This window comes from Petaurus breviceps, unplaced genomic scaffold, assembly GCF_028583685.1.
Source record: "Petaurus breviceps papuanus isolate PSGF00001 unplaced genomic scaffold, PetGlider_PUasm1.0 90919, whole genome shotgun sequence".
NCBI classification, from domain to species: domain Eukaryota; kingdom Metazoa; phylum Chordata; class Mammalia; order Diprotodontia; family Petauridae; genus Petaurus; species Petaurus breviceps.
The window spans coordinates 13,617,465-13,642,277 of record NW_027187378.1 but is presented as its reverse complement, the minus strand read 5'-3'; the positions used below and the strand labels follow the sequence as shown (position 1 = coordinate 13,642,277).

Sequence of the window (24,813 nt, the reverse complement as noted above, 5' to 3'; positions counted from 1 at the left end):
GGAAAGATCCAAGGGTGTTTAAAATGTACGAAAAACTTTATTATGGCTGAAAGAAAGAAGATCTTGGAAGAGTAGGGAGTCAATGGGATGAATGGCAGATGCCTTTTTTTTTTGTCGTTTTATTTATTTATTTTTAGTTTTCAGCATTCACTTGTATAAGATTTTGACTAAATTTTTCCCCCTTCCCTTCCCCTTTCCCAAGATGACATGCAATCTGATATAGGCTATGTGTGTACAATCATATTAAATATATTTCCACATTAGTCATGGCATATGCCTTCTTAAGTAGTAAGGATATCTTTTATTTGAACAGAGAGAAGTAAAGAATGGTCAGTGACATTTACGGAAGATATGAAGAATTGAAGGTTAGGAAGCATGGTTATCTTCTACAAGTATTCTAAACAGGAGTATTATTGGCGTGAGGAAGGAAAAAGACCTCAGAAATTGGCATGTAGAATGAGATAAAACTGTATGTCAGTCACTACACATTCATTAAGTTTTTACTATGTGCTAAGCATATAAAGACAAAAGACAGGTTCTACTCTCAGGGAACTCACAGTCTAATTGGGGAGGCAATATGAAAACAGCTTTGTACCTATAAGATAAATTAGAGATACTCAGAAGGAAAGCACTAGCATTAAAGCTGATCAAGAAAGTCTTCCCAAAGAAGATGGGTTTTAGTTCATACTGGAAGGAAGCCAGGAAAACCAAGAGACAAAGATGAGGAGGGGGAGTTCCAAGCATGGGGGGACAGCCAGGTCTAGGACAGCCTAGAATCTGGAAATGTGTGTAGAACAGCGAGGAAAGTACCTGTGGGGTAAGATGCAAGAATGGAGAGGTTCAGGGAGGCCACATTGTAAAGGATGTTGAATGCCAAACTGGATTTTATATTTGATCTGGACACCACAGAACCACTGACATTTATTGAGTAGAGTATGGTTGGTAAGACTTCCACTTTAAGAAGATTAGTTTGACTACTGGAATGAGGGGAGCTTTGAGGCAAGGAGACCAACTCTTGGAATGTGAGCTTTTTGAGAGCAGTGCTTGTCTTCATTTTCCACGTGTGTATCCCCAGTACACAATACATTGCACATAAGAAGTGCTTAATCAATACTTTATTAATCACACATTTACCACTAAGAAATTCATGCATTCCTTTCCCTTCCCATTCGGTAATTATCGGAGACCTAGCAGGCCTAACTTTTCTAAGATTCTGTTCAGATCCTTAAAGGAAATAGAAGTGATGGGGGAAAAGAATAGCCTAAGGTGGAGGAGGAAACATCTGACCCTTTTAAGGATTATAAAGAATGGAAAACTATTACACAGAAAAAAATGGAAAGTAAAAGGTCCCCTGTATAATTATGGCTTAAAAAGTAAAAAGGAGAAAGCTGGTCCTCCCAAAATGGACATAAGAGAGCCATAGAAACTGTCCATGAGTAGGAAGGGAGAGAGGAAGAGGAGTAATAATGGTTGGTCATTCCCTACTCAGGGGGACTAAGGCAGCTGTTACTGACTTGATAACAAGAGAGAGGTCTGTTGTCTTCTTGTGACATGTACTCAAGACACAATGGAGAACATCCCAATAATTTTTCAAATGTATGACAGTTACACTCCTAAAGTGATTCATGTGGACACAAATATTGCCAACAGTTATAAAATCTTTGGCAAGTAACTGAAAACCATAATGATGCAGACTGTGCTTTCTTCATTTTTGTCCATTAAATGCAAGGGATTCGGAAGAATCAATTCAACAAACATTTATTAAGAACCTGCGATGTGTCAAGAACCGTGTTAAACACTGGGAATACAAAAAAGACAGTTCAGCGCCTGCTTTCAGGGAACTCACAGTTTAATTGGGAAAACAACATGCCAACAATTATATACAGGAAAAATGAGAGATAAACAACAAAAGGAAGCACTAACATTAAAAAGGACTGTGGAAGAAGAGAAAAATTTGGATCGTAAACACTGATCAAGAAGGTGGTATCTGAAGATTGTATTTGAATTTCTTGACTACAGATGGCATCTAAAAAAGTGAAAATCAATAGGAAAAAATGTAAAATGATTGGATACAAAAAAAATCATCTTCACAGATGGTGAAGCCATTATTAGACAGTAGTCTGAGAAAGATTTAGGGGCAATGGTGATCCACAGGCTCAATATGTAACAGCAATGTGATACAGCAGCCAAAAAAGATAAAGCCATGTTAGGCTGCATTCAGATCAACACAGCTTCTAGCACTAATGTAGATAGTCCCATGGTACTCAGCCTTTTGGAGACTTATTTTGTTCAGTTCTGGGCACCGTGAAGTAGGATATTGGTAAGCTAGAGAGTGTCTAGAATAGAACACACAAGATGACAAAGGACCTTTAATCCATATCATTTGAAACTCAGAACTGGGCATCTTTAGCCTAGAGAATACTAGGATGGGTAAGGTTGTCTTCAAGTATTTAAAGGGCTGTCATGTGGAGGAGCTAGACTTTTTCAGGACATAATAGAAGTTACAAAGAGGCAAATTTTGGCTTCATGTCAGGAAAAACTTTTCCACAATTGAAACCATTCAGGCAGGTAACAGGCTATCTAGAGAGGCGGTGGTTTCCTTTTACTTAAAGGTCTTCAAGAGGAAACTTGACATCCAACTTGTCAGGTATATGGTAGTAACGTTCCTTTCCTTTCCAGAATGAATTGGACTAGATAGCCACAAAGGCCTCTTTCGTTTTCAAATTCTATGCTTCTGTAAAACTGGAGGTTGTCAAGACAAGGAAAGCCAAACAAGATAGGGAAAAGTCATGAGTTCATGCCATATGAGCATTGATTGAAGGAGCTGAGGATATTTTCTTTAGAGAAGACTCAGGAGTTCACTGATACTTCTTTTCAATTATCTGAAGTCCTGTCACATGGGGGAGAGATTAATCAGTCTTATTCTATTTGATCCAGGAGGGCATAAGCCATGGAATAATGGGTAGAATTCAACTAAATTTCCTAAGCATTATTAAGTGCCAGACACTATACTAGGTGCCAGAGTCAAAGACAAAACAAAACTTACATTCTGTTGGGGTGGAAGAATATACAAGCATATACAAAATATATAGAAAGCAATATCCAGAAGTAGAAATCTCTTATAAAAAATTATTAACAATAGAACAAGAGTTCTGCATATTGAAGGCTCAGTGGAAGCGGGAGGAAAGAGTGAAGTAGAAATGTATAAGGCTTAGCCAATACCTGGCACAGTGCCTAATAAATATTTATTGGTGGATTGATTGGATGAGACTGATATGAGTGAATATAAAGGAGCTGGAAATGGTGCTAAGTGAAAGAAGTTTTGCCTCCCTAGGAATCAGATGTTAAAGGATACGAAATGGAGACCCAAGGCAGTAGATTGTCACACCTTTCACAGTGGCAGTTCTAGAGGGTCAAATTTAGCCTTGATGCAAGCAAAACTTCCTTAGAGTTTTGAGCTGTCCAGAAATGACACTAGCTGCCTCAGGAGTAGTGACTTTCCCCTTTTTAGAGACTTCATAGTGCAATCCAAATGACTACTAATTAGGTATTGTATATATTAGGAATTCATTTTGAGTGTATGTTATACATGATGCCTTCTTCAGTCCTTTCCAGCTCTGAGACTTATGATTCTCTAAGGTGCTAGACATGGCAAACATTAAATAACAATTATTTGTTATCAATGTGGAAATCTTTCCTGAATCAACTATGATCATATAGTCACACCACCAATTTCTTTGAATAGATCAAAATTAATACTAAATAAGAAGAAAGCATAGAAATGAGAAAAAGATATTTATTATCAATCAACAAGGACTTTTCTAAGTATCCACATTTACAAGGGACAAGTGCCAAGACATAAAGACAAATGTGAAACAGTTCCTGCCCTCCAAGAACTTACATTCTAATGGAGGAGACAGCATACACATATACAGAAATATATATAGGATGTGTTTCATATGTTATGTATAGACACACATATATATTACATATATATACACACAAAATAAATATAAGGTTTCTATAAGGCTAGACGTCCTTTGTGTAGTTCTAGGGACATTGCTAGGCTTGGATAATCAGTAAAGCTTTCAGATAGAAGGTAGTGTTTAAGTTGGATCTTCAATCAATAAGCATTTATTAAGTGCTTACTATGTTCCAGGCACTCTGCTATGTGCCGAAGTTACAAAGAATAACAGTCCCTGCCTTTAAAGAGCTTATATTCTAATGAGTGAGACAGCATGTAAACAAATAGGTATATGCAAGTTACATACAATGTAAAAATAAGGTAACCTTAGAGGGGAAGGCTCAAGGGACTGTGATGAACTAGTAAAGACCTGCAGAGGATGGTATTTGAGTGGAGTCTTAAAGAAAGCCAGGGATGCCAAGAGCTGGAGGTGAGGAAGGAAAGCATTTCAGTCTCCGAGGTCAGCCAGGAGATTGAGCATCATATATGAAGAATAACAAAGGGAACAGTATTGCTGGTCCTGGAAAATATTAAAGTGTGAGAAGACTGGAAAGATTGAAGGCAGCCTGTGTTAAGATTCTTCTATGTGAGGAGCCTTAAATGCCAAGCAAAGGATTAGGGAAAGAAAGAAATAGGGAGCCACTCAAGTTTATTAAATAAGGAAGTACCATGTCTGGACCTATGCTTTTAGAAAATATCTTTTGACAGTTGTGTGGAGGATGCATTGGAATGGGGAGACACTTTAGGCGGGGGCACTTATTTAGAAGGCTGTTCCAGCAATCCAGGAGAAAGATAATGGGGGCCTCAAATCAGGTGGTGCCTATGCAAGTTGAAAGAAGGGGGCATATACAAGAAATGTTGTGGACATAGAAATGACAGACTTTAACAACTACTTGATTATATGGGGTAAGTAAGAAGCTAAGTATGATAATAAGGTTGCAGAACTGGGGATGACAAACATAATAGAGAAGTTCAGATTCCATGTAGAGGTAAGATAGGAGTACACTCCAGACATAGGGAACAACTGATGCAAAGACATGGAGATAAGCAATGGAACATCATGTGTGAGAATTAACAATTGATATAGACTAGTATGACAGAGTATGGAAGGGAGTAATCTGTAAGAAGACTAGAAATGTAGAAAGGGACTAGATTGTAAAGAAGAGGACATCTGCAGAGATGCGAATGTGGAAATAACATAGTTTGCCAATTGATCAAGTATATGGGATGGGTAAGAGAAATTGAGGTTATTGGCAAGAGTGAGGTTGAGGACCCTCAGCAAACAAACAAACACACGCTGAGCCTTCAGCTCATAGGAGCAGTCATTACATCATTGTTCCCAAACATTTTTTGTTCATAGCATGGCATTATTTGCAAACAACAGAAGAGACTTGGTCATGTGCATGTGGACGCAATGTCATAAAAAGGAGGATACATGGGGTGATCCCCTCCATTCCACCCAACCACTGTCCATTTGTCTCTATCCAATCCCAGCCACAGTATCTCTTGACTTACTTTAAAAGTAGGCCTGACTCCAATATATGAAATCCACTGGCATAGCTTAATTCCTTTGAGAATTGAAGCCTTTTCTCTCTTCAGGAAACCTTATAACTAAGTTGCGTATGATCTTGACTGTAGCTTCTCAGTACTAAAATTCTTTCTTTCTCAATGCATGAAGTATTTTTTGCCTCTGACCTGAAAGCTCTGGAATTTGGCTGTAATGTTTCTGGGAGTTTTTATTGTGAGGTTCAGGAGGTGATGAGTGGATTTTTTAATTAGACCTTTGCCCTGTGGTTCTAAGAAATGTGGTCAGTTTTCTATTAGGATATCTTGAAATACGATGTCTGATAACTTTTTTTGACTGCAGTGTTCAAGTAGTCTAATGAATCTTAATTTTTTTTCTCCTTGATCCATTTTTTCCAAATAAGTTGTTTTCTGCTATGAGATACATTATATTTATTATATTTTCTTCTATCTTTTTCTGTCTTTTGGCTTTAAAAAAAAACAAAACTTTTCTTGGGCCAACTAGGTGGCACAGTGAATAGAACACTGGCCCTGGAGTCAGAAGGCCCTAAGTTCAAATCCAGCTTCAGACACTTGACACTTACTAGCTGTGTAAACTTTTAAAAAAAACTCTTACTTCATGGAACTCTGCCAAGAATTCCAGTTGAATTTGTGTCAGCCTGTATTTATCTTTGAGGCTTTTGCTTTTAGACATTTCAGTCATTCTTTTTTTCTGGGTTTCTGGTTTGTTTGTTTTTAATTTTTTTTTTAATTTTGCTCATTCTTCTAGGCTACTTCCTTACTTTGGTCTTGATATTAGGACCAGGCTCTGTGCACTTCTAGAGAGAGGGTTGGGGCTAGTATTGTTCCTACTTTCTCAGGAGATGTTGAGTGTTGTGTTCTTACAGAATCTCAGGAACAGCTCAGGCTAGGAATCTGCAAGCTTTTCATACTCCTGAAGTGGTCTAATCCAGGGCAAAATCTGATTCCTGACCTGAGCAACCCTAGACTTCTGTGCACTCACACACTGTCAGCCATCTGGGCAGCTTTGCTGGTTCAGAATGGCAGAACTTCAGGCTTCCCCTTGACCTGGTATTCCTGCCCTACTTATTCCTCGGTAGGCTTCAGACTGGGCTAGAAGTTAGGATAGAGAGTCTTCTGCTCCTGAGGTCTGAGCCACACAGCTACTTCTTGCTTCTTAAGTCATTTTTTGCCCAACCTCTCCTAATCCTATTCATCACCCCTGGGTAGAGGTTCCTTCCTCATTACTCCCTGGATCTTTGACCTGGAACCAAGTAGTAGAAGACATTGCTAACTGATTGCACTCATTCCCATCATAGTGCACTGGTATGTTTGTGGATGATCTCTTGCCCTGGTACATACCCTCTCCATGCACTAGAGTATTTTTTATGCACAGTCATCTCTTTCCCTGTGCTGACCTGTACTAGAACTCTGTGACATTTTCTTGAATTCCCCCAAAAGGACTTGATCTGGTGTATTTTCTAAATCTACCCACCATCTTGGACTCCACATCCAGATTCTGTAATTTTAAAAATGGGGTGCATGGGTGAAGTTAAGGATATGCCTGGAAGAGGGAAGAATGATCATGTTATGATGCCAAAGATAAACTTAGATAATTTTGCCTAGGACCAGCTCTAGCCCTACCAATAAAAATAACCATCCCAGCTGTTTATAGGATCTTATGGAATGAACCTTTCTTGTCTCCTCAACTTTAAGGCCACAATTGTTATTAGATGTGTCAAAGTAGCTCTAGGACATGGCAGTCTAGGAGAGTGGCATGTGCCAGCACAGAGCCACTGGGAACATTCTGCAATAGTTTTGCCTTGTCACCAGTTGACAAAGGGAAATGTTTTTCCCATCTCAGAAGTCAATAATGTTATTCCCTCTTGGGGGGAATAGGAGTCAAAATAATCTCTTTTGCTCTCCAGGCATATCCCTGACTTGAGGGAGTCAAACTGGAGCTTAGGACAATCTTTCCTCTCCTTGCCCAGGAAAGTGCTCCTGTAATTATGTTCATATGCAAGTGCGATCCTCCCTCCATTCATGGTAGCTTTTGTAAACCTTTGTTGAATTGTAATCTCATTTTAGCTATGCAAACCTTGGCTAATTGATCAAAGGGTTAAATGTTTGAAAATGTTGAGGCTTTAAGGAAACATGAATATTGATGCTTTTCTTTAGTCTAATTGTTTTAGACTGAATGTTTTAAGCATAATAATTGCAAATTGAATGTCTCTGTATCAGTAGTTGAGTATCATTGCCCCTTGATACAGCTTGAAAAAGTTCAGAGACTGTGCCGGCTTATCTTTGTTTCTTCCTTTTAGCTGTAATGTAAAAGCTGTCCTTGTAGGAAGCATTAGCATCTATGTGGAAAATGAAATTCAGTCCAGTTTATGCATAGATTGATAGAAAGATTAAAGTGTACATCCTGCAGTTTTTCTTCTTTATGGAAGGTATCCTTTGATGTGCTAATGTTTGCTTTCTTTTTGTTCATTCGGAAGTGCTGGTCATTGTTTTGAGCTGTAGAAGGGTATCTGCCTCACATAGGCATATTCTAATACCTTTGTAGTAAAACCTTGTTCAAGGTGGGGTAATATAATTAAGAGATGTTATTGGAATTATACCTTGTGATCAGATACCAGTTCGCCTCAGAAAGATAAATGCCAAGGCAAAGCCAAAGGCATTTATCAAAAATAATCATCAGACAAAGCTGACCATTTATTTTCAAAGTGTCTGATCATAATCCTAACACTGGTTATTCTATCAGTTTTACTACTTTGCCCCGTGCAATTTCATTAAAAACAAAAATAGATAGGAAGTCCTTTAGCATAGTGCTTTCCACATATTGGAATAGATTTCTAATTTACTTTGAAATTTGATTATAAATAAAATCAATGAGATAGGTACATCAGAAGCCCCAGCAATTAGTTGAAAACTGATAATTCCAGCAAAAATTATCTACTTAAGATGTGGCTAATATTTTGTTGATTTTGACCAGAATCAATATACCTTTGTCAGAAAGTTATCATACACTTCCCCATTAGGCTAGTTTATAATTTTCATGCTGGAAGATAGGGGTTGAGTTGGGGATTGAAGTGCTGTATGGAAGAAAGAAATGCATTTTTCAAAGGATACTATCTATGCATCTGGAAGGTACATGAATTCTAGAAAATAGACAAAATGTTAGTTTATATTCTTCCTAGGATAGGGTTAGGTAGTGTTGTTGTTTCGCTTTAGTTACAAATACAAGCTCATATGTTGTTCTGTGCCTTTTAACGTCATACTTCATATCCATTTCTTTTTTTAAGTTTTTTTACATCTATTTTTACATAATCTTCATTTTACAATATAACACTTCTTCTTTCCCTTTCCAGAACTACCCCTTAGAGAGAAAAAGTTAAAACAAAATCAGCCAAAATCCAACATTTCAAGTTTTCTCTGCTCATAATCCTCTGCCTCTGAAAAGAAGTATGAAGGGTACATTTTTATATTTGTCCTTTCGGATCATGCTTAGTTATTATAATCTCATACTATTCCACTTCAACTTTTGTTGTTATTTCAATTTATATCGTATATATTATTTTACAGTTCTTACTTTGCATCACATCTAAGCCTCCTCATGTTTCTCTTTAGTCTTCACATTCATTATTTCTTACAGCACAATAATATGACATTATATTCATATGCCATGATTGTCTAGCCATCTTCTAGTCACTGAATCATAGATTTAAAGCTGCAAGGGAATTTATCCTTCTAATCTGATACTATCATTTACAGATGAGGATTCAAAGTTGAGACTCAATAGTTTGCCTAAGATCACAAAAGTAGAAAGTAAATAGAAGAGATGGGATTTGAACCCAGGTCCTCTGATTCCAAATCCAGCATACTTCCCATTGTTCTACACTGCCTTTCTGCTTTGTTTTCGATTCCTTACCTACTGCATGACATGCTGCTATAAATGTTTTGGCTTATATGGGCCTTTTCCATCATTGGCCTCCCTGGGACATACCTAGCAACAAGATCTCCAAATTAAAGCCTACATGTCCTTTTCAGTTATTTATGGGTATTAAGAAATATTTATATGCTAGTTTTATTTTGATACTATAATTAATATTATTTTTGTGAGGGGTTTTCAAATTGTATGTAGAACTTTCTCCTGACCCATCTAAGATTAGATCTCAAGTGAACCATCACTTACACTTATTAAGGATGTAAATTTCTACTTTGTCTACTTAAAAATATCTTCAATACAAAGTCTTTTCACATGTATGACTTGCGTTATGCAACCAAAAGCAAACAAGTAAGCCAAAACAACACATATATCTTGGTTTAGTCACCAGTCAGTAGCCATCAAAGAGAAAGACCCACAAAATCTTGAAAGATGGTATAGGAAGGAGATACATTCCAGCAACGCCCTATTGAATCAATTGGACTATACTAGGATGCTTCTAAGGAAAAAAGGATACAAAGCAATAAGATCTAACCTCTGCTTAATGGCCTTCCATTTGACCCATCTTGTCCTTCCCTCTTCTCACCCCAACACTTCTTCCAAATCATTGCCTTGATTGTACTAGAGACCTGTAAACAGCAACTCTTTGGGTCTAGGCATGAATCACAGCTCCAACCCTCATGGTTCTGTCCTATCTGTCTCTATAGGTTAACTGTCCTATGTCTCTTCAGTCTATGAACTATCTGTTTAGTTTCACTAAGTTATAACAATCCATATTTCTCTTTCCTCTTTCCTTCCTACTGGTAGTCCCATTGTGAAAAACAAAACAAAGCCACACCTTTTATGAGTTCATTTCAAAATTTGAAAATTGGAATTGCTTTTTTTTAAATTAAGGGTTTTTAAAAAATGAAATTTAGTTTTATTTAGTGAGTACACAAACAAATTCTACTAAGTTTTATTATTTGCAGTTTATTTGGAAAAATGACTTCTAGCCCTTTCTTAAATGAAGGCTAAAAAAATCTGTTCCATTCTATTTTTGAATAAGAATATAACCACTTGTAGCAGCAAGCACCCCAGCATTCCCAGGGTGGCTGCTAGCAATACAGGTTCTTGGATCTGCTTTGATAAAGGAAAGCAACTCAAAATGGGTTAACAAGCTTACTTTAATCAGTCAGACATATATCGTTTACCTTGTCAGGAGAAAAGGTCAGCACCCCGAACCTCAAAGTATACAGGCATAATTATCAAGACAGAAACATCAAGTAGACAGATTTCCAAACTGTCCAACCATTACATCCATACCCAGTCAACATCTGGGTTTCCACATTCTGGGTTTTTCAAAGCCGGGGGACTCTCAACAACGGCTTCCCAGAATTCAGATCAAATCACAGAACACTTTTCAAAGTGAGTCCCAAAACAAAGCTACACATCAGGGCTTATATAGCCTTCTCTTGGCTCAGAGAATGTAACAACCTTATTGACTCACTGGCCAATCAAGAAGTATCTACTGAAAAACAAGCCTCCCACCCCAGGCTTCAGGTGCACTTTAGCCTAGGGGCAGGGAAGATCTTCCAAATCTGCATTCGCATTGCACCACTGAACAAGAAGTTGTGATATATACATGATTATAATTGATATAATATGGATCCATGATTTCATCTCTGTAGGTATGCAGTTCTTAGCTATTTCTTACCATATTTCATGAAAACTAGCCATCACATGAGAGCATTTTATCTGTTTCCTCTTATTCCTATTACATCCCTAACTCACCTTCTTCTAACTTACATGGTAACATCTTTTATACCCCTTTTTGCATGCAAGTCATAATTGTTAATTGCCTCAGCCTGCTTAGGCCTTTTGGCTGTCTTCCTTTGCCCTTTAAGTTTCAGTTTTGGTATTTCAGTGTGATTGTGGTGTTTAATTTACATCCATATTAAATTCAGTTCACCAAACATTAAGTGCCCACTATTTGTAAGGCCCTAGGTTTAAGTGGTAGTTATACAAATAGCATCAATGACAATATATTATGTTAAAGAAAGGCTCTTGTGGCAGAAAACTAATTTTTATGCTTTTGCTTATAGTTAAGGCTATTTCATAATTTAAAAAATTTTAATTTTATGAGTTTTCAGGACCAGTTTGGCTTTTTTTTTTTAAATCAAGAAGACATACTGTGTTTTATGAATAAATTATTTCATGGAGTACTTTGAAGGAAGTGGGTACTTGTTAACCCTAGAAAGGCTGGCTAATATAATTGAAGTGCAACCACCTGGCAGTGAGGTTTTACATTCAGCTGCCAAGGAAGCCAGGAAGGCCCAGAATTGAGAGTACCAGGTGTTCTGTTCTGTCTCCCTGATTGTTACAGTGGAATAAACAGCATGATTGCACAGTATGGCTGGAGTCTGGAATCTAAAGATTGCTGCCAACCAATAAGCTTTCTTTCTTTTTTTCTTTATCTTCCTTCCCTTCCCTTCCCTTCCCTTCCCTTCCCTTCCCTTTTCTGTCCTGTCCTTTCCTTTTTCCTTTCCTTTCCTTTCCTTTTTCCTTTCTTCTTTTCCTTTCTCTGTACTTTAACCAATTTGGTTTAGAATTTATTTCCAAATAATTTTAGTATGTAACAAATCAGTTCTGTTTTATTTAGGCCTGAATTTGACATTCTAAAATTCACTTTGTTTAACGATACAGTGATAACTAGAATTCTTTAGTCTGGTCTTTTGACATGTTTAATGAAATGCTTTTTTGAAAGCAGTCATTTTTTTTTTTACTCAGCAAGAAACAGTGCTCACTGGCTAAAATAGTTTTCTTACTCTTCTTGATGCTTTTCTCAATAATGTTTTTAAAGAATGATACAGATAATATTATATAAAGTATAGTTGTTCTTTTTAAATTGAGCCTGCAATTTTTTTTGCATAGAGAGCTCCCAGTAAGAAAAGTCCCAGTGCCTTCTGCTCTGCAACTTGTCATAGAGAGTCACCTAAGGCACCGGGAGGGCAAATAACTTGCCGAGGCTCACCTGGCCACTGTGTGGAAGAGGAAGGACTTGAACATACATCATTTCCTAACTCTGGACAATATGCCAAGTTGCCTCCTTCTTTCACAAAGGAAAAGTAGCATTGTTTGATGAAAAAATATTAAGAAATCAGTCATTATTGTCCAACTGAGGTAGCTTAATTATGATATGTATTCATTTTAAATTCTGGTTAACAGAGGAATTTAAAAATAATTTAACAGTTTTGTTTCTATTGAGCATAGGAGGCATGAAGAATCCACTTCCTAATTGTACATTAAGAATGTACAGAAACAAAATTACGAATGAGCAACAGCATGTACCCTGCACTATATACTCACAGCATATATATTTCAATAGGCTAGAGAAAGAAAAACCCTATAAAGGCTTTCATATTATGAAAATTTTCCATTTCTTAAAACCCAGAAGTGACACATTCACCTATCTATTTTAGGAGATATTCAGTTGTTTTTTAGCATTATAATTATTGGTAGCAATATCATTATTGAATTTTTTTCTCTTAAAGTTTAAAAGCTATTATTAAATATTATTATTATTAGATGGTTATTATTACTAGATCTATTACTAAATGATAGAAATAGGCAACATCTTTAGCTATGTATTTTATTCTTGCTGCTTGGGCCCAAGTAACAATGGTAAAAGATTCTCAATACTGCCTAACAAAAAACCAATATTTTCCAGTGTGTTATAGTAGTATTGTAGTCTCATTGTTTGGCCTTGTCAAATAGAGTGTTTCCAAGTTTATCTAGGAGGCATAACAATAACACATTGAATGAGATGAGTACTCCTTCCATACATTCCCAGATTTTTCATTTTTAATCTGTATTACATATAGAAAAACTTTCTGAAGAAAATTAAAAAAAGAAATAATCCCCCTTTAGGATCTAAATCAGTCTTGTCTTTCTGACTAAGCATGGAATTCTGTCTTTTTCCAACCAGTCCATCTTTATTTCCTTTCTTCAGTGCTTCAAGGTCCTATGATTTTACTGGTGTAGCTATTTCTCCCACCAATGTAAAGTGTGACTTCTCCATGCCTTACAAACTTCTTGAGTTGCTATGGTACAAGAAAATGGCTAACCTACTAACCAACCTTTCATTGATGAGCTTTTTCAAACTTACTTAGGCTAATACATGGACAAGAGTCTATTGCCAGACTAATACTCAAACCATTTCTAGCTCAGCAGGATCTTCTAGAGTTTGTATTCTAAAGGTGTAACCCTCAAGAATCCAATACCACCTCCAAACTTTGAAGAGGCAATGGATTATTGTAAGGTACTTCTAATAAAAACACAAAATCAAATGGCATTTGCTGAGATTACCAAGAAGACACTGAGGAGTACATTAAGGAGACTCTCTAAGGCAGAGATACTTAATCTTTTTTCAGTTGTGGACCCTTTGGACAAATTGACAAAGCTTATGAAACAATTCTCAAAATAATGTTTTTAAATGCTTAAAATAAATTCACAAGTTTACAAAGAAAACCAGTTATATTTAAGTAAAGATACATTTTTTCCAAATTCATAGACCTCCTGAAATGTATCCACACACTTGTCCCTCCCCCCCAGGATTCTGTAGGTTAAAAATCCCTTCCCTAAAGTGATTTTTAAGCACCTCTTGCCTGTGTAAGATAAGAACCACTATTCTCCCATGCTTTCATGGGTCAGTTATAAGCATACGTTTTAATTTTGTGTTTGTATATGTGTGTGATTTGTTGACCACGACCAACACCATTTATGTTCTCCATTTACTGTCATTTTACATCAAGTAAACAGACTCCTTACTTAGTCATCTCTGCATTAGGACCTTTGGATAGAACAGATCTCTTTATAGAAATATAAATATCATAAACCAAATCAGATGTTTTCCTTTATTCCTCCTTGGATTTTCCTTCCACCTAATATACTTTAGGATTATAAGATCGATGTTATTAAAACATTCTACTATTTGCATTTCTAAGAAGAGAATTAGAGCTGTCCTCATCACCTATGTAACAAATATTGATCCATTTCTTTCACTGGTATTTCTGGCCTACATAAGAAACTTTAGCCCTTATCCATATCAGAGAGAGAGAGACAGAGATATGTGTGTGTATGTATCTATCTATTATGTCTGTGTGTATATACGTGTGTGTGTGTGTGCACATAGCTGTGCCACTTAAATTTACTTTGTAGGTCAGTTATAAATTTGTTTAGCCTTTTTGCAAAGAACCAATTTTGAATGCAGAGAATGTATATCACTTGTAACAAGGAAAGATCTGTTGTCTTCAATTTTATTGTTTTGAGTATTGATAGATAAAGGAGGTCTTTTAAAAATTTTGTAAAATAAAAGGATCCAGGGCCTGAAATAATTCAAGTGGAACCTGACATCCTTCCAAAAAAATTAACAATCCCAGCTTTTCCTTTTTTGAGATTTTCATAAAAATTTTTGTTTGATAGAATTCTATCTTTACTTAGGCATAGTAACTGGTTCATATTAATCTTAGATATTCTTGATACAAATGGTACCAGAAGAAAAAAGAAGGAAGTCTCATCTGAATGAAAGGATAGCTCACAGACACTGACAGCTTGGAGATGCAAGAAAGAAATTAGTAGAGTAGGTTTTATCATACACTCATGAGCGACAAAAGACATTTCATGGAACATTTGGTTATTCCTTATTTCATTACTAAGGACAAGTGCTTCCAAGAAGACCACCATGGAAATAATTATAACTTAGGCACCAGCTTTGGTTGTTGAAGACAAAACAGTAGAGAAGTTCTACTAAGAATGTGGTGAGATTCTCCAAATCTAAGCCATATACACTCCGGTAGTTGGTGATTTCAGTACAAAAACAGGAATAGGTGAGAATGAGAGAAATATATGGGAAAATATGGATCAGGAAAAAGAAAGGAGAAAAACCAAAGACATAGATTACACAGAAACCTCATTGCAGATAACAAGAACACTTTCTTTAAAGAAGAATTGGTAGATGGTAAATATGGAAAGCACCAAATAGCGTCATAAAGAACTAAATATCTCTTAACAGACAGGAAAAACATTGTTATTGATGTATGATTCATTCTTGAGTCAGCTGTCTGTCAGATCATCAGATCAGAATTTGTGGGAGAAAGGAAGAAAGGGAAAGAAAGAAAAGAAAAATATGAGGAAACGATAAGGAGTGCAGTTAAAAACAAACCCTGAATTATTTAAACAAGAAACAACAACAAAAATGAGAAATGAACAACAGAAATTACATTGATGCTATAATTTCATCTGGAAGTTTAACCAAAGGGTAACCAAAAGACCCCAGAAAGCACTTTAGTCAGCCAACATATGATTAACTTGTCAGACACAGACAGGTGATCGCCAAAGGCAACATCAGGCTAGAACATAACCTGGTCTGTAAAATCTTATAAAGAAGGATAATGGATGTTTCTGAGGAGTCTCATCACATAAAGCAGAGAGAAGTAATGTAGGATAAAGCTAGCATAAGGAAAACATGACCAGAGAACCAACTAAGCAAAGCCATTCCAAATGGCACTAGAGAAAACAGACAGGAAAAGCAGCTAGATTAGACTGAGTATATGAATGAAGCATTTAGTCCATAAACACTTATTAAGTGCCTGCCATGTGCCTGGCATTGTAAGCAGTGGGCATTCAGGGGGGGGAAAAGATAGCTGCCCTCAAGGAGTTTATAAGCTAATTGAGAAGGCAACAAGCAAACAAATATGTACATACAAGCTATATACAGAATAAACAGACAATAATTTTAAAAGGGAAGGCACTGGAATTAAGAGAAGTTGGGAAAGATTTCCTATAGAATTTGGGGTTTTAGTTGTGACTTAAGGGAAGCCAGGGAGATCGGGGGGTAGAGATAAAGAGGGAGAGCATTCCATGCATGGGGAACAGCCAGAGAAAATGCCTAGAGCTGAGAGATGGAATATCTTGTTTGAGAAACATAAGGAGAGGCCAGTGTCCCTGGATTGAAGACTATTCAACAGGGAGTAATGCACAAGAAGACTGAAAAGGTAGGAGGGAGGGAACTAGGTTATGAGGGCCTTTGAACTTTAGTCATGGTCATGCTTGAACTTTAGGAGAATCTCTTTGGGAGCGGAATAGAGGATTACTGGAGCGGGGTGAGACTAGAGGCAGGCAGACCCGCCAGCCAGCTATTGTAGTACTTCAGGCATGGGGTGATGAGTGCTTGCACTAGAGTGGTCACAATGTTAGAGGAGAGAAGGGGACATATTCAAAAGATGTTGCAAAGGTAAAATTGATGAGCCTTGGTAACAAGTTATATATGGCAGTAATAGCTAATGAGGAGTCAAGAATGACTCCAAGGTTGTGAACTTGGAGGCCCCTGTTGTAGGTGGCCGTTTTAAGGAGGTTAGCTACAGAAGGCAGAAGAGATATAGGACTATACTTAGTGGGGATAGAAGGATAAAGTGAGAATTTTTTTTTTCCAGGATGGGGGAGACATGGGCTACTTTGTAGGCAGTAGGGAAGGAGTCATTAGACAGGGAGAGACTGAAGATAAGTAATGGGAGTGGGTATGACAGTGCAGTCTGTTGGAAGAGATGGGATGGAATGGGATCTCTTGGGTAGGTAGATGGGTTAGCTTTGGTGAGGAGTGATGAAGCCACCTTTCTATGTGAGATAGAGAAGGAAGAGTGGCAGAAGGAATATGAGTGACATGAGATGAGAAAGAGTAGAGAATGGGAAGTTCACAGGCAAGTGGCCTCAGTTTTTTTCTGTAAAATATAAGGCAAAGTTCTTAGCCTTAGAGAGTGGGTAGAGGGAGAACCAGGTAAGGTTTGAGGAGGGATGAAAAGGTTTGAGAGAATTGCTTTGGAGAGTGGGATGGTGAATTTATCAGGTAGGTATAGTAGGATTACCTAGCAACAGTGAGAGCCCAGTTAAAGTCATATAGCATAAATTTGTAACTCCAGTTGCATGATTTTCTTTATTTACCTTTATGTAGCAGCACATGGATAGGAGCAACAGCTTCAAATAAGTGCTTACTTTGTGGGAAGTACTTAGCTGGACATACACATCAAAAGGTCAGATTGTCCCTGCTGTCACGTTGCTCATGGAGGAAGCACACATATTCAAGGTTCTAGCTGTAAATCCCATGGTCCTTAGGGCACAGCAGCAAAGAAATGCTAGTACTTCTCTGATGACATTTCTGCTATTGAATACAGTGCCAAAGGCTTTGGTGGCAAGAACTTTCCTCTCTGCAACCTCAGTAGAGGTGGCTGTAGCTCCTGCAGAAGTGCTTGCCAGGAATGGGTAAGGACATTATTCGGGCTCCAAGGCAGGACTGTCTCCACTAGAATCTGTGAGGATATATGATCAGAGTCATGGTGGTGATTTGACTTTTCCCTGCAGAGTGTTTTGCTACTTCATGTCAGCTAGATTCCTTGCCACGTGTGTGACAGTTGGTTCACAATTGATGGGGATGCCTTCACTCGATTACTTTCAGCTTACCCTGTACATGCTTTTGTTTGTACATAGCATGTTGTCTCCCACATTAAATTGTGAGCTTCTCTAGAGCAGGCACTGGTGTTTTTTTTTTTTGCCCCCCCCCCCCTTTTTTTGTATGCTACATGCTTCGCACAGTGCCTAGCACACAGTAGGTGCTTAATAAGTGTTTATTAATTGATTGGCCTCTTCTCCACAGGAGTTGCTTCTCTAGATGATGACTACATTGGGCTAGAAGCAAAACTTCTTGTCTGGGAAGTGCTGCCCCTCTCAGAGCTTCATGTTGGTGGCCGTTGGTCAGTAGTTGTTGCTGGTGGTAATGAGTAAAGTAGACCCCTTTCCATAATGATTTCTTCCTCCGTAATGTCTGTGGGGGCTTGTAATGGGATTGTACATTTTTAAGATCTTCCCTGCCCCTAGGCTAAAGTGCACCTGGAGCCTGGGGTGGGAGGCTTGTTTTTCAGTAGATACTTCTTGATTGGCCAGTGAGTCAATAAGGTTGTTACATTCTCTGAGCCAGGAGAAGGCTATATAAGCCCTGATGTGAGGCTTTGTTTTGAGAGCTCACTTTGAGAAGTGTTCTGTGATTTGATCTGGACTCTGGGAAGATGTTGTTGAGAGCCCCTCCCCCCAACGCCTCCCACCCGCCCCCCCACCGCCTTCTCCAAACCCAGATGTTGATTTGGTTTGGATGTAATGGTTGGACAGTTTGAAATCTGTCTACTTGATCTGTTTCTGTCTTGATAATTCTGTCTGTATCCTCTGAAGTTCAGGGTGCTGACCTTTTTCCCCTGAATTAGGTAAATGATACATATTTGACTGATTAAAGTAAGCTTGTTAACCCATTTTGAGTTGCTTTCCCAAGAACCTGTGTTAGCAGCCACCCTGGGGACTCTTGGGGTCCTTGATGCTACAGGGCTGAAAGCAGATTTGGTGGTTTGGGAGACACTGCCATTCCCAAAGCTCTTGGGCTTAAGATCCTGGGATGCCTTCATCAGGGCTAAAGAAAGATAAGGGTCAAGGTGGTAGTGATGGTATAACTTTCCTGGCACATGCTACCTCCTGTCTCCCTCCAAAGGTACCTTGCTGCTTCACCTCAGCTGGCTTGCCTGCCTTATATGTGGCATTTGGTTGACATTATGTAAAGAACAGATCTGTGTTTGAGTTAACACAATTGTGAGAGCATTGAGAGACTAATATAGAAGGTCTGTGAAAGAGAAGATACTAAAGATATAGGAAAAATTTTGGATTTCGTTAATATGAATACATATATATATATATATATATATATGAAACCAATATAACATTCATAACTATTGACCCCCCTTCCATATAAACTGGGTGGCATAGTTGATAGAGTGCTGGGCATAGAGATGGGAAGATTTGAGTTCCAATACTATCTCAGACACCAAATAGCTATGTAAGGGCCAACTCACTTGATCTGCCTCAGCCTTATTTTCCCAATCTATAAAATTGAGATAACAGCTACCTCACCAGGTTGTTGTGAAGATTAAATGAAACACAACTTCCAACAGTACCTTTGTTCCAAGAAATTTCATTCAGTATAGGGTTCTCAGCACAAATAAACAAAAGACCAAATCGACTGCTTTGGAAATAAAAAATTATCCTATAAATAAAACTACTCTAGCCTAGAGTTTTTCCAAATCAGCTACATTGGTTTTTATTACAGATTAGAACCTAGTCATCACTAGGTCATTTCTTCCAACTAACATATCAGTAGATCCCATTTAATATAAAAGTGATGATTGGTTATTTCTAATTATGGCTAATGGCATACTACCTTTCTGCCTGAAGTCTCTCTTTAATGTGTCCTCCACAGAACTCCAAAGTGATTTCCCTCAAGTGTAAGTCTGTGATAGTTTCCAAATCAATAAACTCCCATATCTCCCTATTGAATCTAGGATCAAATATTATTTTGTCTTTAAGTTCAGCCCTTTAAAATTACTGTGTTTTTATACTGAAACAGAGAAATGATAGTATTGGTGCTTTGAATCTTTATTGGTATTTTTATTCAGTATATTCTACTTTCTTTTTTTTATTTTGCATTTTTTTTAGGCAGTACAAATTCTTATATCCAAAGCCCACAATTTACTATCTAGTTTTTGTAGCAAAATTTTCTGACCTTTGTTCTAAAGGTATAGTAGGGATGGGGAACCTTGAGGCTGCAGGTTCCCCACCCCTGGATAACTTTTGTGCATCAAAAATCAGTTTAGATGAACAATTTTCCCTAAAGACAGAGGATGATACCTTTCCACTAGCCATTCATTTGCATAAGATACCTAGAGAACTTTAGATTTTAAAGAATCTGGGGAACCTTGGACTCTAAAGTATGTTGGTCATTACTGAGCAAATGGTCGTGGACAGGTAATGGCCTACACTGCAGAGATGAAGATTTGGTAAATGTCCTGAGTCTTAGTGTAAGTGCTTCTCATCATAGAGGACCCAGGGCCCAGCCCTGAAACAAAAAAAGTTGTGTTTTCCAAACTGCTTGGCCACAGCCCCCAGGAGCACAGCCGGAGTGGCTTCTGTTGCACTCAGGGGTGGGGAACCTGTGGCCTTGAAGCCACATATGGCCCTCTACGGCCTCAGGTGCAGTCTTGACTAAGTCTTAAGTTTTACAGAGCAAATCCTTTTGTTAAGGGGGTTTGTTCTGTGAAATCTGGATTTGTGGCCTCAAGGCTACAGATTCCTCATCCCTATATAGATTAAAGGTCTGCTTGGAGGCTGTGGAGTTTGAATGTCCTGTACAGGCAGCAGTTAACAGACCAGTTTGACTGAATCAGAGAGGGTAATGGTAAAGAAGAAGGTAGGTGGTGGACAAACTGTGGCAGCCAAGCATGTTTGAATTTTCTGACTAACTAGTTTTTATAATAAAATCAAATATAATCATTGAACTAGGTCATTGTCAGAAGGGAGAGTAAATTCTTAAATTTATTTTTTCCAGACTCCAGCATATGCAGCGTTGCTACAACTCTTACCCTATCATGCCAGTGTTCTATTTCAATGCTATTTATTCCCTCTTCAGCATAACTTTGGATAATTATTTCCTGAGGAAATGCTATGACCTCTTTATTCTCTCATAATTGAGGGAATTGATTGTCATTACCAAATGACCAAAAGTCCAGGTAGGCCTAATTAATTTTTCAATCTCAAAGTCCAAAAGTAAAAAACTCATTAGTAGTTGTGCTTTTTTTAAAAATGGGCATATTTTTTGATCATTCTGAATAAGATTAATACTGTAACAAAGCACTGGGGAAGCATTGCTTGGTAACATGTAACCTTTCCCCCAGTTATTTATCCCTCCATGACCTCCTACTTTGTGAAACAAGCTAGATAATTACTGAATCTGACCATTGGCAGCTGTACATACACTGATAAAATGGGACAGTTATGTCATTATATTGATCTCCGTAGGAAAAAAAAATGACCTAGGGATTTGTATTCTGTAATCATCAAACAAAAAGAAACAGCCTTGCTTTTATTCTGTGTTCTGATAATAAAATGAGGTTTGCAGTCCTGGCGTGACAACAGGTGCTTTCACGCATCTTGAATATATTTAGCAGTGCCTGTTTCTTCTTTCAGCTCTATAAAATACTGAGTTTCAGATGCCCAAACACCACTTACTTTTAGGCCTATGAGTTAATGGGTATGTGAGCCACTGATTTCTCTTACTAAATTATTTGTAGGCTCTAATGTCTGCCAATCAAGAGGCGGGTTGTAAGGGGAGGAAAACCTGGAGTCAAGTTTTTTCTGTGGCACATTGGCTTTAGGACCCTGGGCAAGTCACTTAACCTTTCATTGCTCTAGGAAACTAAGAAAATAAATTTCAAAGTAGGGGCCACCTACATTGATGTAGAATATTTCCTTATTGCAAGTACCACCCAGTCCAACAAAAGCAGTTTGCAGATCATTCTCCTTAAAAACAGCCTAAATTATTCATAAGCCAAACAACATGGGTAGTACTAATGAATGGAAACTGATACACACCTTGGAAGTGCTTTCTGTATCCAAAATTGTATATGATATTTGAGATGGAATAGAAGGATATAAATGCATACCTAGAAGACTCAGTGGATCAAGCACAAGGCCAGGAGTTAGTAAAACCTGAGTTCAAATATGGCCTTAGAGACTTGCTAGTCACTTAGCCTTCAGTTTGATTCAGTTTCCTTATCAGTAAAATAAGGATAACAGTAGCACTTAATCTCCCAGAGTAGCTGTGAGGGTCAAATGAGTTACTTGTAAAATGCTTAGCATAATGCCTAGCACATAGGAGATATTATATAAATGTTGGCTATCATTATTATTCTTATTATTCTCCCCTTATTAAATAAGTGTAGTCCCTAGCTATTTGGGGTGGGGGCAAAGACAGAACTGTAAATGAGTCCCCCTGTGACCCAAAATGTAGTAAATATTTAAAAGTTTTAAAGTTTTCCTTGTAGGATAAGTACAGATTTATCTTTTGTAGGTCTCTTCATGTTATAGATTAGCAAATGCACATATAAAACAGATTAAAATTAAAATGTATGTGATAATGTACATTTAAGTTACTTCAATAGTCTCTCTTAGCAGGGCTTTTTTGCCTCTTCTTTCTTTCCTCCTCCCATCCATCTTGCATACTTCAAACTAACCTGCCTAAAATGTTGATTTCATCTTGTCACACTCCCACTCAAAAATCGAGAAGGGGTATCAATCCTGAACTGTTCTGCCTAGCTTTTACCATCTAATATCTGTGTCCACATTGCCTAGCCAACTTTATTTGCCATTGTACATTAACATTTTTTTTTATCTATTCTGGATCATCCATTCTCATTACTGTCTGCCACACAGGTTGTGTTCAATTCCACCTCCTTCACCTGCTGCTCCCAGCATTCTCTCTTTCTCTTTACCATCTTGGCAATTCCCACTCATCCTTTTAAGTATCAGCTCAATTTCTTCAGCTACTCTAGTCTACCCCGATGTCTCCCTTCTCTGAACCCACATCACACTTGAATACAGAACAATTTAGTTTTAGTGCTCTCTTCTCTATTATATGTTACTTTTGTCTTTCTACTAAATTGTAGCAGTCTGAGACCTGTGGCCTTATATTTTGTATCACCTGAATTCCAAGTGGTTTTTTGAATAAATGTTTGTTAATTTATTGATCGGATTTCAGGGAATTTGAGAAGAATACTCCCAACATATTTTCCCTACTTTTCTCTGATGTTCCTAGATGGAAAATAGACTGAGGATACATATTTCATTAAAGCAAAAACTACAAATTATTATTGTTAATAAGTACTTTTGTGTGCCTTAATATAAATAGCATTGAGACATCAAGATAGAAAGATCTTTGGATTTAGAATCAGGAGTATTGGGGGGGTGGAGCCAAGATGGCAGCATAGAAGCAGGAAATTTTGTGAGCTCCCCCAACAACCACCTCAAATACCTATAAAATATGACTCTAAACAAATTTTAGAGCTACAGAGCCCACAGAGTGACAGAGAGAAACAAATCTCCTGCCAAAGGCAGCCCGGAAGGCCTACAGGAAAGGTCCATCACAGCATGCTAAGAGCAGTGGGCAGTCCCATGTGTCCCCCTGACCAGCTGCAGCCAGAGCAGACTTCTGGAGAGTGAATCGCCAGCAGCTGTGGAAGTTTCCAGACTCCTCAATCCATAAATTCCAAAGAGCAAGTAAAAGGTCGGTTGGAAACTCTGTTGGAAAGGTAGGGCACGGTCCAGCACCTGCCCCCAGGGTGAGAGGTGGCAGAGTTGCAGCAGCAGCTGCAGCTGCCCTGAGGGGTTCCCTCCTGGCCTGCAGATCATAGGGGGACCAAACGACCATTCAGAGGGTAATCACTCTTGCTTTACCCTGCTAGGATATGGATTGCTATCTAGGGTGGAAGTCCTAGGGTGCGTGACCAGTGGGCCAGAGCTTGTGGAAGCTTCAGAGAGGACACCCTCCTAATAGCTCCAGCAGCTGCAAAAACCCAAGCAATTTGGGACACACCTCTCCTCTCTTGGAAGCAAGAGTTCTACCATGGCAAAGAGCTCAAAAGTCAAGTAATTGTCAACATGAGCAAGCAGAGCAATAAAACCTTAGATTCCTTTTTTGGGGACAAAAAAGATCAAAGCTTGGAAAGGAAGGAAGACAGTGAAGTCAGAACTCCTGCACCAAAAGCTTTTAAGAAAAATACAAACTGGCTACAGGCCATGGAGGAACTCAAGAAGGATTTTGAAAATCAGGTAAGAGAAATGGAGGAAAAATTGGGAAGAGAAATGAAAATGATGCATCAAAATCATGAAAAGAGAGTCAACCTGACTGAAGAAAATAACACCTTAAAAAATAGACTAACTCAAATGGCAAAAGAGGCCCAAAAAGCCAATGAAGAGAAGAATGCCTTAAAAAGCTGAATTTGCCAAATGGAAAAAGAATCTTAAAAGCTCACTGAAGAGAATCATTCCTTCAGAATTAGATTGGAGCAAATGGAAGCTAGTGATTTTATAAGACATCAAGATACTATTAAACAGATCCAAACAAATGAAAAAATAGAAGGCAGTGTGAAGTATCTCATTGGAAAAACCACTGACCTGAAAAATAGATCCAGGAGAGATAATTTTAAAATTATTGGACTACCTGAAAGCCATGATCAAAAAAAGAACCTAGAAATCATCCTTGAAGAAATTCTCAAGGAAAATTGCTCTGCTGTTTTAGAACCAGAGGGCAAAATAGAAATTGAAAGAATCTACCTATCACCTGTTGAAAAATATCCCCCCCAAAAAATATGCCTAGGAATATTATAACCAAATTCCAGAGTTCCCAGGTCAAGGAGAAAATATTACAAGCAGCCAGGAGGAAACAATTTGAGTATTGTGGAAACATAATCAGCATAACAAA

General features: G+C 37.9%; 1 protein-coding gene across 5 annotated transcripts in view; it reads left to right on the top strand.

The window, feature by feature from the left end:
* RALGAPA2 (Ral GTPase activating protein catalytic subunit alpha 2) overlaps positions 1–24,813 on the top strand; it is a 440,153-nt gene that overhangs the window by 342,868 nt on the left and 72,472 nt on the right. The window lies entirely within an intron of this gene.